Source organism: Ranitomeya imitator, chromosome 5, assembly GCF_032444005.1.
Source record: "Ranitomeya imitator isolate aRanImi1 chromosome 5, aRanImi1.pri, whole genome shotgun sequence".
In the NCBI taxonomy this organism is placed as follows: domain Eukaryota; kingdom Metazoa; phylum Chordata; class Amphibia; order Anura; family Dendrobatidae; genus Ranitomeya; species Ranitomeya imitator.
The window spans coordinates 437,860,936-437,879,326 of record NC_091286.1 but is presented as its reverse complement, the minus strand read 5'-3'; the positions used below and the strand labels follow the sequence as shown (position 1 = coordinate 437,879,326).

Sequence of the window (18,391 nt, the reverse complement as noted above, 5' to 3'; positions counted from 1 at the left end):
TGGGGGGGTGGGGGGCAGGCTCCCTTCAATTTCAGTTCATGTGCCTGCGTGGCGTTTGCAGGTCACGTTGCAAGCTACACAGCAGGGGAACAGCTGGCGTTGCTGAACCCCACTGACACATTGACTGGTGTTTTTCTCTGTGCAGATTGCATGTCCGGGCAAAAACTAGCGGTGTTAGAGCCCAGGGTCAGCAGGAGGAGGAGGAGAGGAGCAAAGTGTAGGCCGAAGCCTGCACTGGTGGCAGCTTTTGGTCGGTTGTGCCAGCGTGGCTTGTGCTGGACACGATGCCGGCTACACAGCGGGGGAACAGCTGGCGGTGCTGAACCACACTAACACATTGGCTGGTGTTTTTCTCTGTGCAGCTAGCATGTCCGGGCAGAAACTGGCGTTGTTTGAGCCCAGGGTCAGCAGGAGGAGGAGAGGAGCAAAGTGTAGGCCGAAGCCTGCACTGGTGGCAGCTTTTGTTCTGTTGTGCCAGCGTGGCTTGTGCTGGACACGTTGCCGACTACACAGCAGGGGAACAGCTGGCGGTGCTGAACCCCACTAACACATTGGCTGGTGTTTTTCTCTGTGCAGCTAGCATTTCCGGGCAAAAACTAGCGGTGTTTGAGCCCAGGGTCAGCAGGAGGAGTAGAGGAGCAGAGTGTAGGCCGAAGCCTAGTTGAACCAATTTCAAAGGTTACCTTTAACCCCCCCCTCAGGTGTTGCAAGGTACAAGAGCCACACCTTGAACAGCATTAATGATGCACAAGTCAAAGGTTGCTCTATTTAATTTTGCTCCTTGCACACGCTGAATTAAACACGTACACTATTTAGCCCATTATACTGTCAAACAGTAGTGGAGGCGTGACTACTAGTCTTTTTAAGGAGACGCAGCACAGGTGTACAAATTTACACCTAGGTGCTGTGCGCAGATTCCTTACCGTTGTTATTTGCAGTACAGGAAACTGCGCTCTTGTGTTATCCCTTGGCAATACCCTGTTAGTGCAGGCCGTCTCATGACCTCATTTCATGTTGGCCGGTGCGGTTAACGATGGCCATAAATCCCAGACCCACAGTGGCTTTTCCTAAAGTCACACTGCGGTGCTGGGATTCGTGGCCTTGTGCAGTAAATATGTTCGCCGCTCACACATGTCCTTACACCTGCTTCAGACTGGGCGGCCTCAGCTGATCCCTTATCGCATGCCGCGGCCATGAGGCCGCACAGTCAGAAGAAGGCGGAAGGAGGGGAGTGAAAACAGGGGAACATATGCACTGCTCGTGCCCATCAATCACACCCTCGCAGTCAAAATATATGAGACAACGGGGGGCGTTGTGTCGGGCAGGGGGGACGCACAGGCACAGCCAGCCAACCAATGATGTCAGGAGACGGGCAGCGCTAACAATGGGGGTGCTGCGTGTCATTAAAAAGGAAAGTCACACCTCAGGGACATTGTAATGGTCTGTAATGAGACACATTTTGTACTTGTTGAGTTCCACGTGTGCAAGGAGAAAAAGTCAGCCACCTTGTCCAAATGCAGCAGTACTGCTGTACAAGGTGGCTGTTATACATAGAAACACCTGGGGGGGTGGGGGGCAGGCTCCCTTCAATTTCAGTTCATGTGCCTGCGTGGCGTTTGCAGGTCACGTTGCAAGCTACACAGCAGGGGAACAGCTGGCGTTGCTGAACCCCACTGACACATTGACTGGTGTTTTTCTCTGTGCAGATTGCATGTCCGGGCAAAAACTAGCGGTGTTAGAGCCCAGGGTCAGCAGGAGGAGGAGGAGAGGAGCAAAGTGTAGGCCGAAGCCTGCACTGGTGGCAGCTTTTGGTCGGTTGTGCCAGCGTGGCTTGTGCTGGACACGATGCCGGCTACACAGCGGGGGAACAGCTGGCGGTGCTGAACCACACTAACACATTGGCTGGTGTTTTTCTCTGTGCAGCTAGCATGTCCGGGCAGAAACTGGCGTTGTTTGAGCCCAGGGTCAGCAGGAGGAGGAGAGGAGCAAAGTGTAGGCCGAAGCCTGCACTGGTGGCAGCTTTTGTTCTGTTGTGCCAGCGTGGCTTGTGCTGGACACGTTGCCGACTACACAGCAGGGGAACAGCTGGCGGTGCTGAACCCCACTAACACATTGGCTGGTGTTTTTCTCTGTGCAGCTAGCATTTCCGGGCAAAAACTAGCGGTGTTTGAGCCCAGGGTCAGCAGGAGGAGTAGAGGAGCAGAGTGTAGGCCGAAGCCTAGTTGAACCAATTTCAAAGGTTACCTTTAACCCCCCCCTCAGGTGTTGCAAGGTACAAGAGCCACACCTTGAACAGCATTAATGATGCACAAGTCAAAGGTTGCTCTATTTAATTTTGCTCCTTGCACACGCTGAATTAAACACGTACACTATTTAGCCCATTATACTGTCAAACAGTTGTGGAGGCGTGACTTGTCTTTTTAACGAGACGCAGCACAGGTGTCAAAATTTGCACCTAGGTACTGGGCGCAGATTCCTGAGCGTTGTTATTTGCTGTACAGGAGTCTGCGCTATTGTGATCCCTTGGCCATGCGCTGTGAGCGCTTCCTGTCTTCTGACCTCATTTCATGTCGGCCGTTGCGGTTAGCGATGGACATGAATCCCAGACCCACAGTGTGTTTTTAAAAAATCACACTGCGGTGCTGGGATTCGTGCCCTGGTGCACTAAATATGTTTGCCGCTCACACATGTCCTTACACCTGCTTCAGACTGGGCGGCCTCATCTGATCCCTTATCGCCTGCCGCGGCCATGAGGACACCCAGTCTGAAGAAGGCGGAAGGAGATGAGTGAACACAGGCAAACATATGCACTGCACATGCCCATCAATCACACCCTCGCTGTCCAAAAAAATAAGACACCGAGGGCCGTTGTTTCGAGCAGGGGAGATGCACAGGCGCAGCCAGCTAACCAATGATGTCAAAAGACGGGCAGCGCTAACAAGGGTGGTGCTGCGTGTCATTACAAAGGAAAGTCACACCTCAGGGACATTGTAATGGTCTCTAATGAGACACATTTTGTACGTGTTGAGTTCCACGTGGGCAAGGAGAAAAAGTCAGCCACCTCGTACAAATGCAGCAGTACTGCTGTACAAGGTGGCTGATATACATAGAAACACCTGTGGGTGGGGGGCAGGCTCCCTTCAATTTCAGTTCATGTGCCTGCGTGGCGTTTGCAGGTCACGTTGCAAGCTACACAGCAGGGGAACAGCTGGCGTTGCTGAACCCCACTGACACATTGACTGGTGTTTTTCTCTGTGCAGATTGCATGTCCGGGCAAAAACTAGCGGTGTTAGAGCCCAGGGTCAGCAGGAGGAGGAGGAGAGGAGCAAAGTGTAGGCCGAAGCCTGCACTGGTGGCAGCTTTTGGTCGGTTGTGCCAGCGTGGCTTGTGCTGGACACGATGCCGGCTACACAGCGGGGGAACAGCAGGCGGTGCTGAACCCCACTAACACATTGGCTGGTGTTTTTCTCTGTGCAGCTAGCATGTCCGGGCAGAAACTGGCGTTGTTTGAGCCCAGGGTCAGCAGGAGGAGGAGAGGAGCAAAGTGTAGGCCGAAGCCTGCACTGGTGGCAGCTTTTGGTCGGTTGTGCCAGCGTGGCTTGTGCTGGACACGTTGCCGACTACACAGCAGGGGAACAGCTGGCGGTGCTGAACCCCACTAACACATTGGCTGGTGTTTTTCTCTGTGCAGCTAGCATTTCCGGGCAAAAACTAGCGGTGTTTGAGCCCAGGGTCAGCAGGAGGAGGAGAGGAGCAGAGTGTAGGCCGAAGCCTAGTTGAACCAATTTCAAAGGTTACCTTTAACCCCCCCCTCAGGTGTTGCAAGGTACAAGAGCCACACCTTGTGCAGCATTAATGCTGCACAAGTAAAAGGTTGCTCTATTTGTTTTGCTCCTTGCACACGCTGACTAAAACACGTACACTATTTAGCCCATTATACTGTCAAACAGTTGTGGAGGCGTGACTTGTCTTTTTAACGAGACGCAGCACAGGTGTCAAAATTTGCACCTAGGTACTGGGCGCAGATTCCTGAGCGTTGTTATTTGCTGTACAGGAGTCTGCGCTATTGTGATCCCTTGGCCATGCGCTGTGAGCGCTTCCTGTCTTCTGACCTCATTTCATGTCGGCCGTTGCGGTTAGCGATGGACATGAATCCCAGACCCACAGTGTGTTTTCAAAAAATCACACTGCGTGGCTGGGATTCGTGGCCTTGTGCAGTAAATAGGTTTGCCGCTTACACATGTCCTTACACCTGCTCCAGACTGGGCGGCCTCAGCTGATCCCTTATCGCCTACCACGGCCAGGAGGCCGCACAGTCTGAAGAAGGCGGAAGGAGATGAGTTAAGACAGGCGAACATATGCACTGCTCGTGCCCATAAACCACACCCTCGCTGACAAAATAAATATGACAACGAGGGGCGTTGTTTCTAGCAGGGCGGATGCACAGGCGCAGCCAGCTAACCATGATGACAAAAGACGGGAAACGCTACCAAGGGGGGTGCTGCGTATCATTACAAAGGAAAGTCACACCTCAGGGACAGTGGAATGGTCTCAATGAGACACATTTTGTACGTGTTGAGTTCCACGTGGGCAAGGAGAAAAAGTCAGCCACCTTGTACAAATGCAGCAGTACTGCTGTACTAGGTGGCTGTTATACATAGAAACACCTGGGGGGGTGGGGCCAGGTTCCCTTTTAATTTCAGTTCCTGTGCCTGCATGGCGTTTGCAGGTCACGTTGCCGGCTACACAGCAGGGGAACAGCTGGCGTTGCTGAACCCCACTAACACATTGGCTGGTGTTTTTCTCTGTGCAGCTAGCACTTCCGGGCAAAAACTAGCGGTGTTTGAGCCCAGGGTCAGCAGGAGGAGGAGAGGAGCAGAGTGTAGGCCGAAGCCTGCACTGGTGGCAGCTTTTGTTCTGTTGTGCCAGCGTGGCTTGTGCTGGACACGTTGCCGACTACACAGCAGGGGAACAGCTGGCGGTGCTGAACCCCACTGACACATCACCTAGTGTTTTTTTCTGTGTAGACAACACTTCCAGGTGGCAACTGACAGTGTTGAAACCCAGGGAATCAAAGAGGAGCAGAGTGTAGGCCGAAGCCTGCAGTGGAGCAAGTTGAAAGGGAACCTTTAACCCCCCCCCCCAGGCATTTGTTGCTGAAAGAGCCATCTTGTACAGCAGTAATACTGCACATGGAAAATGGTGGCTCCGAAAATTATGCTCCTTGCAAACGCTGAAGTACACACTCATATAATGTGTCCCCTCACACCGTCAAACCATCCCGGAAGTGGGACTTTCCTTTGTAATGTGACACAGCACAGCCGTCATTCCAACCCCCTTGGTGCCGGGCACCACCTCCTCAACGTTGTTTGGTTCTGTCACGGAGCCCGCACTGTAATGTTATCCCTTGGCCATGCACAGTTAGCGGTGCCCGTCTTCTGACATCATGTAGGTGTCAGGCTGGCAGTGCCTGTGCGTCCAAGCTGCCCGAGATCCAACCTTGCAGTGTCATCTAATGTAGTCCCACTGCGGGCCAGGGATCCATGGGCATGCGCAGTGCATATCATCGCCTCTCACTCACCTCCTTCCTGCTTCTTCAGACTGTGCGGCGTCACGGCCGTGGCATGCTATTAGGGATCAGCTGACGCCGCCTAGTCTGAAGAAGCGTGAAGAAGGGGAGTGAGAGGCTAGTATATGCACTGCGCATGGCCATGGATACCAGGCCCACTGTGGGATCACATTAGACGACACTGCGAGGTGTGATTTCGGGCAGCGTGGACGCACAGGCGCAGCCAGGACGACAACAAATGATGTCAGAGGACGGGCAGCGCAAACTGTGCATGGAGAAGGGATAACATAACAGCGCAGGGTCCATGACGGAATCAAACAACGCTAAGGAGGCAGCGCACGGTGCCAAGGGGGTAGCAATGACGGCTGTGCTGCGTCACATTACAAAGGAAAGTCCCACCTCCAGGACGGTTGGACGGTGTGAGGGGACACATTACATGAGTGTGTAGTTCAGCGTTTGCAAGGAGCATAATTTCAAGAGCGACCTTTCCCTTGTGCAGTATTAGTGCTGCACATGGTGGCTCTTTCAGTAACAAACGCCTAGGGGGGGGGGGGGACAGGTCCCCTTACATTTTAGTTGTGCCAGCGTGGCGGTCGCATGACACGTTGCCGGATACACAGCTGGGGATCAGCTGACGTTACTGAACCCCAATAACAGAGGAGCGACTGTTGACTGTGCACACAGCACTTCCAGGCACCAACTGGCGGTGTTAGAGCCCAGGGACAGCAGGAGGAGCAGATTGGAGGTATTGCCGCACACACAGCTGGGGATCAGCTGACGTTACTGAACCCCAATAACAGAGGAGCGACTGTTGACTGTGCACACAGCACTTCCAGGCACCAACTGGCGGTGTTAGAGCCCAGGGACAGCAGGAGGAGCAGATTGGAGGTATTGCCGCACACACAGCTGGGGATCAGCTGACGTTACTGAACCCCAATAACAGAGGAGCGACTGTTGACTGTGCACACAGCACTTCCAGGCACCAACTGGCGGTGTTAGAGCCCAGGGACAGCAGGAGGAGCAGAGGAACAGAGTGTAGGCCGAAGCCTGATTGGAGCAAGTTGAAAGGAAACCTTTAACCCCCCCCCCAAGACGTTTGTAGCTGAAAGAGCCATGTTGTGCAGCACTAAGGATGCAAAAGGAAAAGGTTGCTCTTTTAATTATGCTCCTTGCAAACACCGAAGTAAACACTAAAAATGTGTCCCTTTATACCGTTAAACCGTTCCGGAGGTGCGAATTTCCTTCGTAATGGGACACAGCACAGCTGTCATTCCTATCCCCTTGATGCCGTGCGCTGCCTCCTCAGCGTTGTTTTAAGCTGCCACGGAGCCTGCGCTGTTCTGTTAGCCCTTGGCCATGCCCAATTAGCGCTGCCTGTCTTCTGACATAATTTGGTGTCAGGCTGTCAGTGCCTGTGCGTCCACGCTGCTCCAGATCCCACCTCGCAGTCTCATCTAACGTAATCCCACTGCGGGCCTTGGAACCATGGGCATGCACAGTGCATAACCTCGACTCTCACTCCCCTCCTTCCCTCTTCTTCAGACTGTGCGGTGTCACGGCCGTGGCATGCTAGGGATCAGCTGACGGCGCACAGTCTAAAGAAGGCGGAGGGAAATGAGCGAGAGCCCGAGGGGAAGATATGCACTGCGCATGCCCATGGATCCCAGGCCCGCAGTGTGACTCAATCAGAAGACACTGCGAGGCGGGATCTCGGGCAACGCGGCCGCACAGGCGCAGCCAGCCTGACACCAAATTATGTCAGAAGACAGGCAGCGCAAATAGGGCATGCCCAAGGGATAACAGAACAGCGCAGGCTCCGTGACAGCTTAAAACAACGCTGAGGAGGCAGCGCATGGCACCAAGGGGGTAGGAATGACGGCTGTGCTGCGTCACATTACGAAGGAAAGTCCCAGCTCCGGGACGGTATAACGGTATCAGTGAACACATTTTATAAGTGTTAAGTTCTGCGTGTGCAAAGAGCTAAAAAAAAAGAGCTACCTTTTCCTTGTGCAGCATTACTGCTGCACAAGATGGCTCTTTCAGTAACAAACGACGGGGGGGGGGGGGGGGACAGGTTCCCTTACATTTAGGTTGTTGTGCCAGCGTGGCGGTCGCAGGACACATTGCCGGCTACACAGCTGGGGATCAGCTGACGTTACTGAAACCCAATAACACTGGGTCGTATGTTTTTACTGTGCAGCCTGCACTTCTGAGCCGCAACTGGCGGTGTTGGAGCCCAGGAATAGCAGTTCAGGTGGTAGAAAGATGAACACAGCAGGAGACCTGGATGACACCCAATTACTTAATCAGGCAGAGGAGTGGCAAATTCCTGCGAGATCCAGGCCTGGTTCATTTTCAGGAAAGTAAGCCGGTCAACGTTATCGGAGGATAGTCGCATGCGACGGTCTGTTAGTACACCACCTGCGGCACTAAAGACACGTTCCGATAAGACACTAGCCGCAGGGCAAGCCAGCACCTCCAATGCATACTGGCTTAGCTCTGGCCATGTATCCAGCTTAGAGACCCAAAACTTGAACGGGGAAGAGCCGTCTGGGAGTACAGTAAGAGGGCAAGCCATGTAGTCTGTCACCATCTGACGGAACCGTTGCCTCCTGCTGACTGGAGCCGCCGGTGATGGTGTAGACATTTGGGGCGGGCACACAAAAGTGTGCCAGAGTTGTGCCATACTGGGCTTGCCTTGGGCAGAGGCACTGCTTCTGCTCCCTCTTTGGGCAGAGCCTCCCCCACTGCCTCGACGCACTGAGCTGCTTTGTAAAGCACTAGCAGCACTCCTCTCAGTTGGACAGGAGAAGATGATGGAATTCACCAGTGTGTCGTGGTACTCCCGCAATTTACGCTCCCGGGTCAACGCAGGGATGAGGTTTTGGACGTTGTCCCGGTAGCGAGGATCGAGGAGGGTGAACACCCAATAATCAGGCATGTTGAGAATGTGGTCGATGCGGCGGTCGTTTCTCAGGCACTGCAGCATGAAATCCACCATGTGCTGCAGAGTGCCAACCGGCCCAGAAACGCTGTCCCCTGCTTGAGACATGATCTCTGCCCGCTCGTCATCACCCCACCCTCGCTGTACACACTGACCACTGGACAATTGTGTCGCTCCCTCCTCTGGACGGAGCTCTTCCTCCTCCATTGACTCCTCCTCATCCTCCTCACAAATTGGCCCCTGCGTACCCCTTTGTGAGGAACCACGTGGCGCTGACTCTCCAGAAGCTGATGGAAAAGGTGACTCCTCATCCTCCACCTCTTCCACCACATCATCCCTTAACCCTTGCAAAGTTTGCTGAAGCAGGCAGATAAGGGGGACAGTCATGCTGACTAGTGCATCATCTGCACTTGCCATCCGCGTGGAATAATCAAAAGGACGCAAAACCTGGCAGACGTCCTTCATAGTGGCCCACTCTGTGGTTGTGAAGTCTGATCGGCGCTGACTGCGACTTCTTTGCGCCTGATGCAGCTGGTACTCCATAACTGCTTGCTGCTGCTCACACAACCGCTCCAACATATGTAACGTGGAATTCCACCGGGTAGGTAGGTCACATATGATGCGGTGTTCCGGAAGGCGGAATCGGCGCTGCAGAGCAGCAATGCGGGATCTGGCCAAGCTGGAACGCCGCAAGTGAGCACACTCTAGGCGGACCTTGTGCAGCAGGGCATCAAGATCCGGATAGTCCCTCAGAAAACTCTGCACAACCAAATTGAGCACATGTGCCAGACATGGGATGTGAGTGAGGTTGCCAAGGGCCAAAGCTGCCACCAGATTTCGGCCATTGTCACACACTACCATGCCTGGCTGGAGATTCGCTGGCAGTAACCACACATCGCTCTCCTGCTTTATAGCATTCCAGAGCTCCTGCGCTGTGTGGCTTCGATGCCCCAATGAAACTAGTTTCAAGACGGCCTGCTGACGTTTGGCCACGGCTGTGCTCATGTCGGTCATAGGTAAACGTTCACGGGTCCATGTGGGGGTGGACTGTGACGGATCCTGCAGAGAGGAATCAGAGGAACTGGTGTAAGAGGAGGAGTCGATGCGTACAGACTGGATTCCTGCAATCCTTGGAGTGGGCAGGACACGTCCTGCGCCACTCGCACGATCTGTACCTGGCTCAACAACATTAACCCAATGGGCAGTGAGGGAAACATATCGCCCCTGTCCATGCTGACTGGTCCACGCATCGGTGGTGAGGTGGACCTTGCTACTGGCGGCGTTCAGTAGCGCATGTTTTATGTTTGCCTCAACATGCCTGTGCAGGGCAGGGACAGCCTGCCTGCTGAAGTAAAAGCGGCTGGGCACCTTGTACTGTGGGACTGCCAATGCCATCAAGTCACGGAAGCTGTCAGTCTCCACCAGCCTGAACGAGAGCATTTCCAGGGACAACAGTTTGGCAATGCCTGCATTCAGAGCCTGTGCTCGGGGGTGGTTGGCCGAGAATGCCCGCCTTTTCTCCCATGCCTGTACTACCGATGGCTGTAGAGTAGACTGGGAGTGTGAGGATGACTGGGAAGGTGGTGCTGTGGGTGGAATTACACAAGGTCTCTGGGAGGAAGCCAAACCAGCTGTGCGTGAGCTGGAGGAAGAGGCAACACGAGCTGAAGAGGTGGTAGCTGCCGCTGTTGGTTGGCCTACATCTTCAGTGTGTTTCTGTAACTCCACCGCGTGCCTGGTCCGCACATGTTTCCACATATTTGTGGTATTGAGGTTGCTGACATTTTTCCCTCTTTTTACTTTATGATGACACAGCTTGCATTTGACAAAACAAATGTCATCTGCAACTGTGTCAAAAAAGGACCAGGCACTGCAAGTCTTGGGAGCGCCCTTTTTGGCTTTGGAAAGAGACAGGCTCCTAACGGGTGCCAAAGTGGAGGCTACAGGCTCCGCAGTCTTCCCCCTCCCTCTCCCTCTTTGGCCCGTAAGAGGAAGCTCTTCCTCTGAGCTGCTCCCACCACCTTCCTGTTCCTCACGCCACGATGGGTCAAGGACCTCATCATCTCCACTACCCTCTGCCACCAACTGCTCCTCCTGGGTAGTCTCAGCAGCACAGTACGCACGAGAAAGCGGCACCTGAGTTTCATCATCAGATGCGTACTGCGCTGTGGTCACCGGAGGCACTGGCCCACCTGCCTCTTCAGAGTCAGAGAGAAAAAGGTGTTGGGCATCACTGCACACTGCCTCTTCTTCCATTTCTCCAATGCTGCTTGGCTGGCCCCCTGTTTCCAAGCCAAGAGATTCAGAGAACAGAAGTAGAGACGGCTCCTGTCCTGGGCTCTCTGACTGCCTGGCCAATTTGGCAGGTGGTGAAGAGACAGATGGCTGCTCTCCAGTGCTCTGTGCCTGAGAGGATGTGGCACTAACTGAAGTCGATGCCGAGGCGTTAGCTGCCATCCACCCGACAACGGCTTCAATTTGGTCTTCACGCAGCAGCGGTGCACGGCGCTCTCCGACAAAGCTGCGCATGAAGGACTGTTCACTGCTGAAACTGAGTGACGACGAGTCACCGGCGCCCGCAGCAGGCACAGAATCACCACGTCCTCTCCCTGCTCCTCTCCCTGCTCCGCGCCCACGCCCACGTGCCTTACTCCCTGCCCTCTTCATCTTGGTTGACAGATAAAGATAAGCAGAAAAGTACTAAGGCCTTAGTGTGCTTATTCCTGTAATGCTCCTCCTAACAGGTGTAAGAAACACTAATGTTGTAAATTGTGGACTAAACTTTATTATTTTGCAAATGTGGCCTACACAAGTGTAAGTTGTGTTTGGTGAACTTAACCTTTTTTTTGGTGCAGATCGGGCTACAGAGCTAGTTTAAATCACACGGAGACCGTGCAGACAGCCGTAAACGGCGCTGCAAGGCCAAGAAACCCTCCTCTCGGTTATCCTATATAGTGTTTTTCCACTATTTAGCTGGATACGAGTGGAAAGACACTAATAGGAATTTTTTTTTTCAAATTTTAAACTGGCTGCACTATTTGAAAAAAAGGAAATTGTTTTTCAAGGTATGAGGCAGTAACGCACCCTGAGCTGAATCCAACCGGCTATGGCTGCACACAGACTACAGGGCGAGCTGGGCTCACACGGAGACCGTGCAGACAGCCGTAAACGGCGCTGCAAGGCCAAAAAACCCTCCTCTCGGTTATCCTATATAGTGTTTTTCCACTATTTAGCTGGATACGAGTGGAAAGACACTAATAGGAATTTTTTTTTTCAGATTTTAAACAGGCTGCACTATTTGAAAAAAAGGAAAATTTTTCTCAAGGTATGAGCCAGTAACGAACCCTGAGCTGAATCCAACCGGCTATGGCTGCACACAGACTACAGGGCGAGCTGGGCTCACACGGAGACCGTGCAGACAGCCGTAAACGGCGCTGCAAGGCCAAAAAACCCTCCTCTAGGTTATCCTATATAGTGTTTTTCCACTATTTAGCTGGATACGAGTGGAAAGACACTAATAGGAATTTTTTTTTTCAAATTTTAAACAGGCTGCACTATTTGAAAAAAAGGAAAATTTTTCTCAAGGTATGAGCCAGTAACGAACCCTGAGCTGAATCCAACCGGCTATGGCTGCACACAGACTACAGGGCGAGCTGGGCTCACACGGAGACCGTGCAGACAGCCGTAAACGGCGCTGCAAGGCCCAAAAACCCCCCTCTAGGTTATCCTATGTAGTGTTTTTCCACAATAGAGCTGGAGACTGGTGGAAAAACACTAATAGGAAATTTGAGAAAAAATGTGCAGCAGGCTGCACTAAGAGCAAAAAAGAACAACTGTGTGAGGCAGTGTGAACCCCCCCTGAGCTGAATACAACCGGGTATATGGCTGCACACAGACTACAGAGTGAGCTGCACACACATACACACACACACAGAGACCTTGCAGAACGCTGTTAAAACAGCGCTGCAAGGCAAGAGCAAGGTGAACAGTGAAGAACACACAGCGTTTTGCTAAATTAGCCTTTGGAAAGGAAAATAAAGCAATTAGCTAGCTCGACTGGCCCTCAGTTAGAACACAGCGTCCTGTCCCTAACTGAAATCACAGCAGAGTGAGCGCAAAATGGCGGCAGCGCTTTTTTATAGTGCAGAGTGACATCATTTCAGCAGCCAATCCCAGCCTTGCCAGTACTTACATGCCCACCATGCTAAACAGGATGTGCCCACACTTTCATTCATTCCTCATTGGCTGCTGCGTTCAATTTGAATTCTGGGAACTTCCGATTCCGGTATCCGATACGCGGGAAGTATCGGAATTCAGTATCGGAATTCCGATACCGCAAATATCGGCCGATACCCGATACTTGCGGTATCGGAATGCTCAACACTATTTATCAGTTACCACTTGATCCAATGTTATACTATGGAGCAGTGCTGACTAGCGTTTATTTTCTCATGGTGAGTCGGCACGTGAAAAAAAACACTGAGCGTGTAGATTGGATGGCGCGCACCCATACATGTCTATCGGTGCCTGGAAAACATCGGACTGCAATTGGATGTCATTTGAGCGCAGTCTGATTTATGTCGATTCACAGAATTGAGAAAATATAGAAATAAAGTTCTCCATATTTCAGCACTTGTGATCAGATTCTTGCATGAGAGAGAATTGGATCACACTAAAATGACTCGACTCATGCTCTTAGCAGAGTTTATTATTATTATTATTTATTTATATAGCACCATTGATTCAATGGTGCTGTACATGAGAAGGGATTACCCACAAATTACAGATATCGCTTACAGTAAGCAAACTAACAAATACAGACTGATACAGAAGGGCGAGGACCCTGCCCTTGTGAGCTTACATTCTGCAGGATGGTGGGAATGAAACATTAGGTCGAGGGTTGCAGGGGCTCCGTTGTTGGTGAGGCGGTAGCTCCAGTAGTGGTGAGGAGGCAGCAGGGTCAGTTTAAGCAGATGATCATTTGCATATAGCATCCTATTCCCTCGCATACGAATATCATCAAATACTACTCGACAGTGTCAGCGAGCTCTAACTCTGCTGCTTCATTATAGTGAATATAATGAGGTTTCACCTGAATCATGCCATTCAAAGATTTACATGGAAACCCCAATGTAATTGCTCAGCATAGAGCACAAAATAAATGTACTCGGAAATGTTATGTATAATGTACCCAATAAACACTTCAACTCAATCCACAAAAAAAAACAGTCCCCACTCAGGTCCGTCAACTGTCAATGGAAATATAGGTGGCTTCCACGCTACTGGAAGCACAAAGATGCTGGAAAAACACTGTGACTTTGCTACCCAAAAAGAAATCCAGTAAATACTGCACTCCTAAATCCAAATCCACCCCTGCCTTCTTAGGCCCACAGTGTGCCTAAACCAAATTTAGTGTCCATATGTTTGACAATTCTGTAGTGATAAGAGCCCGTTAATTTATAGTGCATATATCCAGAAGCACCATCTGGGCATAATGTACAGGCACCACAATGGCTCATTTGCAATTTTCACTAGGCAACATCCATTGTTGCTTATTTCTGGAAAGCACCCATTGAGTCAAAATCGTCACTACATCTGTAGATAATTTTTCAGTGTGGGGTAATTTCCAAAATGAGGTCACTTGAGGGGGATTCTGCTCTTCTAAAACTTCAAGTCTCTGTATATAGAGTCCGCCAACTATCATGCGATAATTTTTCTCCAAAAGTCAAGTTCTTGAGTATCGCCATGTGGCTAAACAGTATTGCACAGACACATATGGGGTATTGCATTTTTATCCATTTTCATGTGTGAAAATGCCAAACAAAATTTTGGTGTAAAAAATGTAATTATTTTTTCTTTACTGCCCAATGCTGTAAAAATTCTGTGACACACTCATGGTGTCAATATGATCACTGCACCCTTAGGTCAATTCATTGAGAGGTGTCATTTGTAAAAAAAAAAAAAAAGAAAAAGAAAAAAAAAGGCCCTTGCAGTGGGTCATGGCACCCGCAAACTATAACAGCAAAATCTGCACTATAATATGGCTCTTCTTTTCTTCTGAGCTGTCTGCAGTGCCTGAAAAGTATTTCTCAATTACATGTATTTTACTGGCACACTCAGGAAAAATTGCACCAAAAACTGCATGGTTCATTTCTTCCTATTAGCTTTATAAAAAAATAAAAACTTGGGGCTAAAACAACATTTTAGTGTTAAAAATGTAATTATTCTTTCTTCACAGCCCAATAGTATAAAATTCTGTGAGGCACACATAGTGTCAACATGCTCACTGCTCCCCTATATACCGTATAAACTCGAGTATAAGCCGACCCGAGTATAAGCCGACCCCCTAATTTTGCCACAAAAAACTGGGAAAACTTAATGACTCGAGTATAAGCCTAGGGTGGAAAATGCAACAGCTACAGGTAAATTTCAAAAGTAAAAATAGATACCAATAAAAGTGAATCAGGAGCCCCATATAATGCTCCATAAAGTTTGATGGGCCCCATTAGATGCTCCATATTAAAATATGCCCTATATAATCCTGCATAAAGTGCTGCACAAGTGTTATGGCCCCATAAGATGCTCCGTACAGCCACTTGCCCCATATAGTGCTGCACAAGTGTTATGGCCCCACAAGATGCTCCGTACAGTCACTTGCCCCATATAATGCTGCACAAGTGTTATGGCCCCATAAGATGCTCCGTATAGTCACTTGCCCCATATAGTGCTGCACAAGTGTTATGTCCTCATTAGATGCTCCGTACAGCCACTTGCCCCATCTAGTGCTGCACAAGTGTTATGGCCCCATAAGATGCTCCGTATAGTCACTTGCCCCATATAGTGCTGCACAAGTGTTATGGCCCCATAAGATGCTCCGTATAGTCACTTGCCCCATATAATGCTGCACAAGTGCTATGGCCCCATAAGATGCTCTGTACAGCCACTTGCCCCATAGAGTGCTGCACAAGTGTTATGGCCCCATAAGATGCTCCGTACAGTCACTTGCCCCATATAGTGCTGCACAAGTGTTATGGCCCCATAAGATGCTCCGTATAGTCACTTGCCCCATATAATGCTGCACAAGTGTTATGGCCCCATAAGATGCTCTGTACAGCCACTTGCCCCATAGAGTGCTGCACAAGTGTTATGGCCCCATAAGATGCTCCGTACAGTCACTTGCCCCATATAGTGGTGCACAAGTGTTATGGCCCTATAAGATGCTCCGTACAGTCACTTGCCCCATATAGTGCTGCACAAGTGGTATGGCCCCATAATATGCTCCATATAGTCACTTGCCCCATATTTTGCTGCACAAGTGTTATGGCCCCATAAGATGCTCCGTACAGTCACTTGCCCCATATAATGCTGCACAAGTGTTATGGCCCCATAAGATGCTCCGTACAGCCACTTGCCCCATATAGTGCTGCACAAGTGTTATGGCCCTATAAGATGCTCCGTACAGTCACTTGCCCCATATAGTGCTGCACGAGAGTTATGGCCCCATAAGATGCTCCGTACAGTCACTTGCCCCATATGCTTTTGCTGCAATAAAAAAAAAAATCACATACTCACCTCTCTTCGCTCAGGACCCCTGGGACTTTTACCTGCTCCTCGTGCGGCTCCGTCTTCGGCACTGACGTTCAGCAGAGGGCGCGCACTGACCATGTCACCATGCCCTCTGACCTGAGCGTCACTGCCAGAGGACGCTGAAGACTGAGCCGCACTGGAATGAGAGGTAAATATCGTGAAGCACTCCCCGTATACTCACCTACTGCTGGCGCTGTGTCCCTGCTTCTTCCACCGCTGCATCTTCTTCTTGTACTGAGCGGTCACAGTTCCCGCTCATTACAGAAATGAATATGCGGCTCCACCTCTATGGGAGGTGGAGCCGCATATTTATTTCTGTAATGAGTGGTACCATGTGACCGCTCAGTACAGGAAGAATCTGCAGCGCTGGAAGAAGCAGGGACATCCAGGGACCGCGTCGGGAGTAGGTGAGTATAATTATAGAGCCCCCGCCCCCCCTCCCCTGCCGACCTCAGGTATGACTCGAGTATAAGCCGACAGGGGGACTTTCAGCCCAAAAAATGGGCTGAAACTCTCGGCTTATACTCGAGTATATACGGTACATTTATTCAGGGGTGTATTTTGTAAAATGGGGTCACTTAGGTGTTACTGCTGTTCTGGCACCTCAGGGGCTCTGCTAATGTGACATGACACCCTCAAACCATTACAGCAAAATCTAAGCTTCAATATGGCACATTTTCCCCTCTGAACTTCGCAATGTGTCTCAAGAGTAGTTTTGATCACATATGCAGTATGCAGAAAAGACAGTATGTTCAATTTTCTACTGTTACTATTGTGAAAATCCAAAATTTGGGGCTAAAGCAACATTTTTATGGCAAAAAGTAATACTTTTATTTTTTCCTTCCATATTGCCTTTATTCCTGTCAAGCACCTGAAGGGTTAATAAACTTATGAAATGAGGTTTTAAGTAGGGTTGAGGGAAACGGATCAGTCAATTTCATAAATTGCTGACTTTCGGCAAAGTCGGGTTTCGTGAAACCCGAGCCGATCCCAGTGTGGGACCGGCCATGCGGTCGGCGATCTTCGCACCAATATCGCGTTTCATAAGACGCGTTCAGCGCCATTTCTCAGCCAATGAAGGTGGACCCAGAGTGTGGGCAGCGTGATGACATAGGTCTCAGTTCCCACCATCTTAGGGAAGGGCATTACAGTGATTGGCTTGCTTTCAGCGGCGTCACAGGGGCTATAAAGGGGCATGCACGCCGACCGCCATCTTACTTCTGCCGATCTGAGCATAGGGAGGTTGCTGCAGCTTCGTCAGAAGCAGGGATATTGTTAGGGAGGGAATATTAACCCCCAAACCACTTGTGCTGTAGCAATTTCCACTGTCCAACACCACCTTTTCTTTGCAGGGACAGTGGAGGCTTGATTTCTGTGCATCAGCTCTGTAGCTTATAAGGCTCCCTGATAGCTGCATTGCTGTTTGTACGCCGCTGTGCAAACCAACTGCTTTTTTCTAAGCAAAAATCCTGCTGCTTCTTTCTGCACAGTTCTCTTGTTTCTTTGTTTGTCCACACTTTTGTGTGCAGCAGTCCTTTTTACTGCTGGCTGCCATACTTGTCCTGAGATCATTATAGGGAGATTGTTACTGTAGCACAGCCCCTATATATATATATATATATATATGTATATATATATATATATATATATATATCTGCTAGCCACTGAAGCTGTGTAGTGTAATACAGTGGGCCTGATTTTCCCAGCAGTATCCCACACCTATAAGGGGAAATTTCTATTGCCACTAAGTGCATCTGCGTCAGTCCTGTTTGTGGCATATCTGTCAGCCACTTTCTGACACAGAAACTGTGTAGTGTAATTCAGTGGGCCTGATTTTCCCAGCAGTCTCCCACACCTATAAAGGGAAATTTCTATTGCCACTCAGTGCATCTGCAAATCCAGGAAAAAGATGTGCACACTGTCACTAGGTTGGTGCAGGCATGAACAAAATAGTCCAAGTATAGGAAAAATCAGCCGCACTCAAATGGTTGAAAGTTCAGCAAATTGTGTAGTTTCTTTATTAACAAGTTAATAAAGAAACTACACAGTTTGCTGAACTTTCAACCATTTGAGTGCGCCTGATTTTTCCTATACTCAGTGCATCTGCGTCAGTCCTGTTTGTGGCATATCTGTCAGCCACTGTCTGCCACTGAAGCTGTGTACTGTAAAACAGTGGGCCTGATTTTCCCAGCCAGCAGTCTTCCACATCTATAAAGGGAAATTTCTATTGCCACTAAGTGCATCTGCGTGAGTCCTGTTTGTGGCATACCTGTCAGCCACTGTCTGCCACT

General features: G+C 50.3%; 1 protein-coding gene across 3 annotated transcripts in view; it reads left to right on the top strand.

Annotated features, from left to right (window-relative positions):
- Window positions 1-18,391, top strand: part of LOC138638118 (probable cation-transporting ATPase 13A4) — a 900,755-nt gene that overhangs the window by 552,963 nt on the left and 329,401 nt on the right. The window lies entirely within an intron of this gene.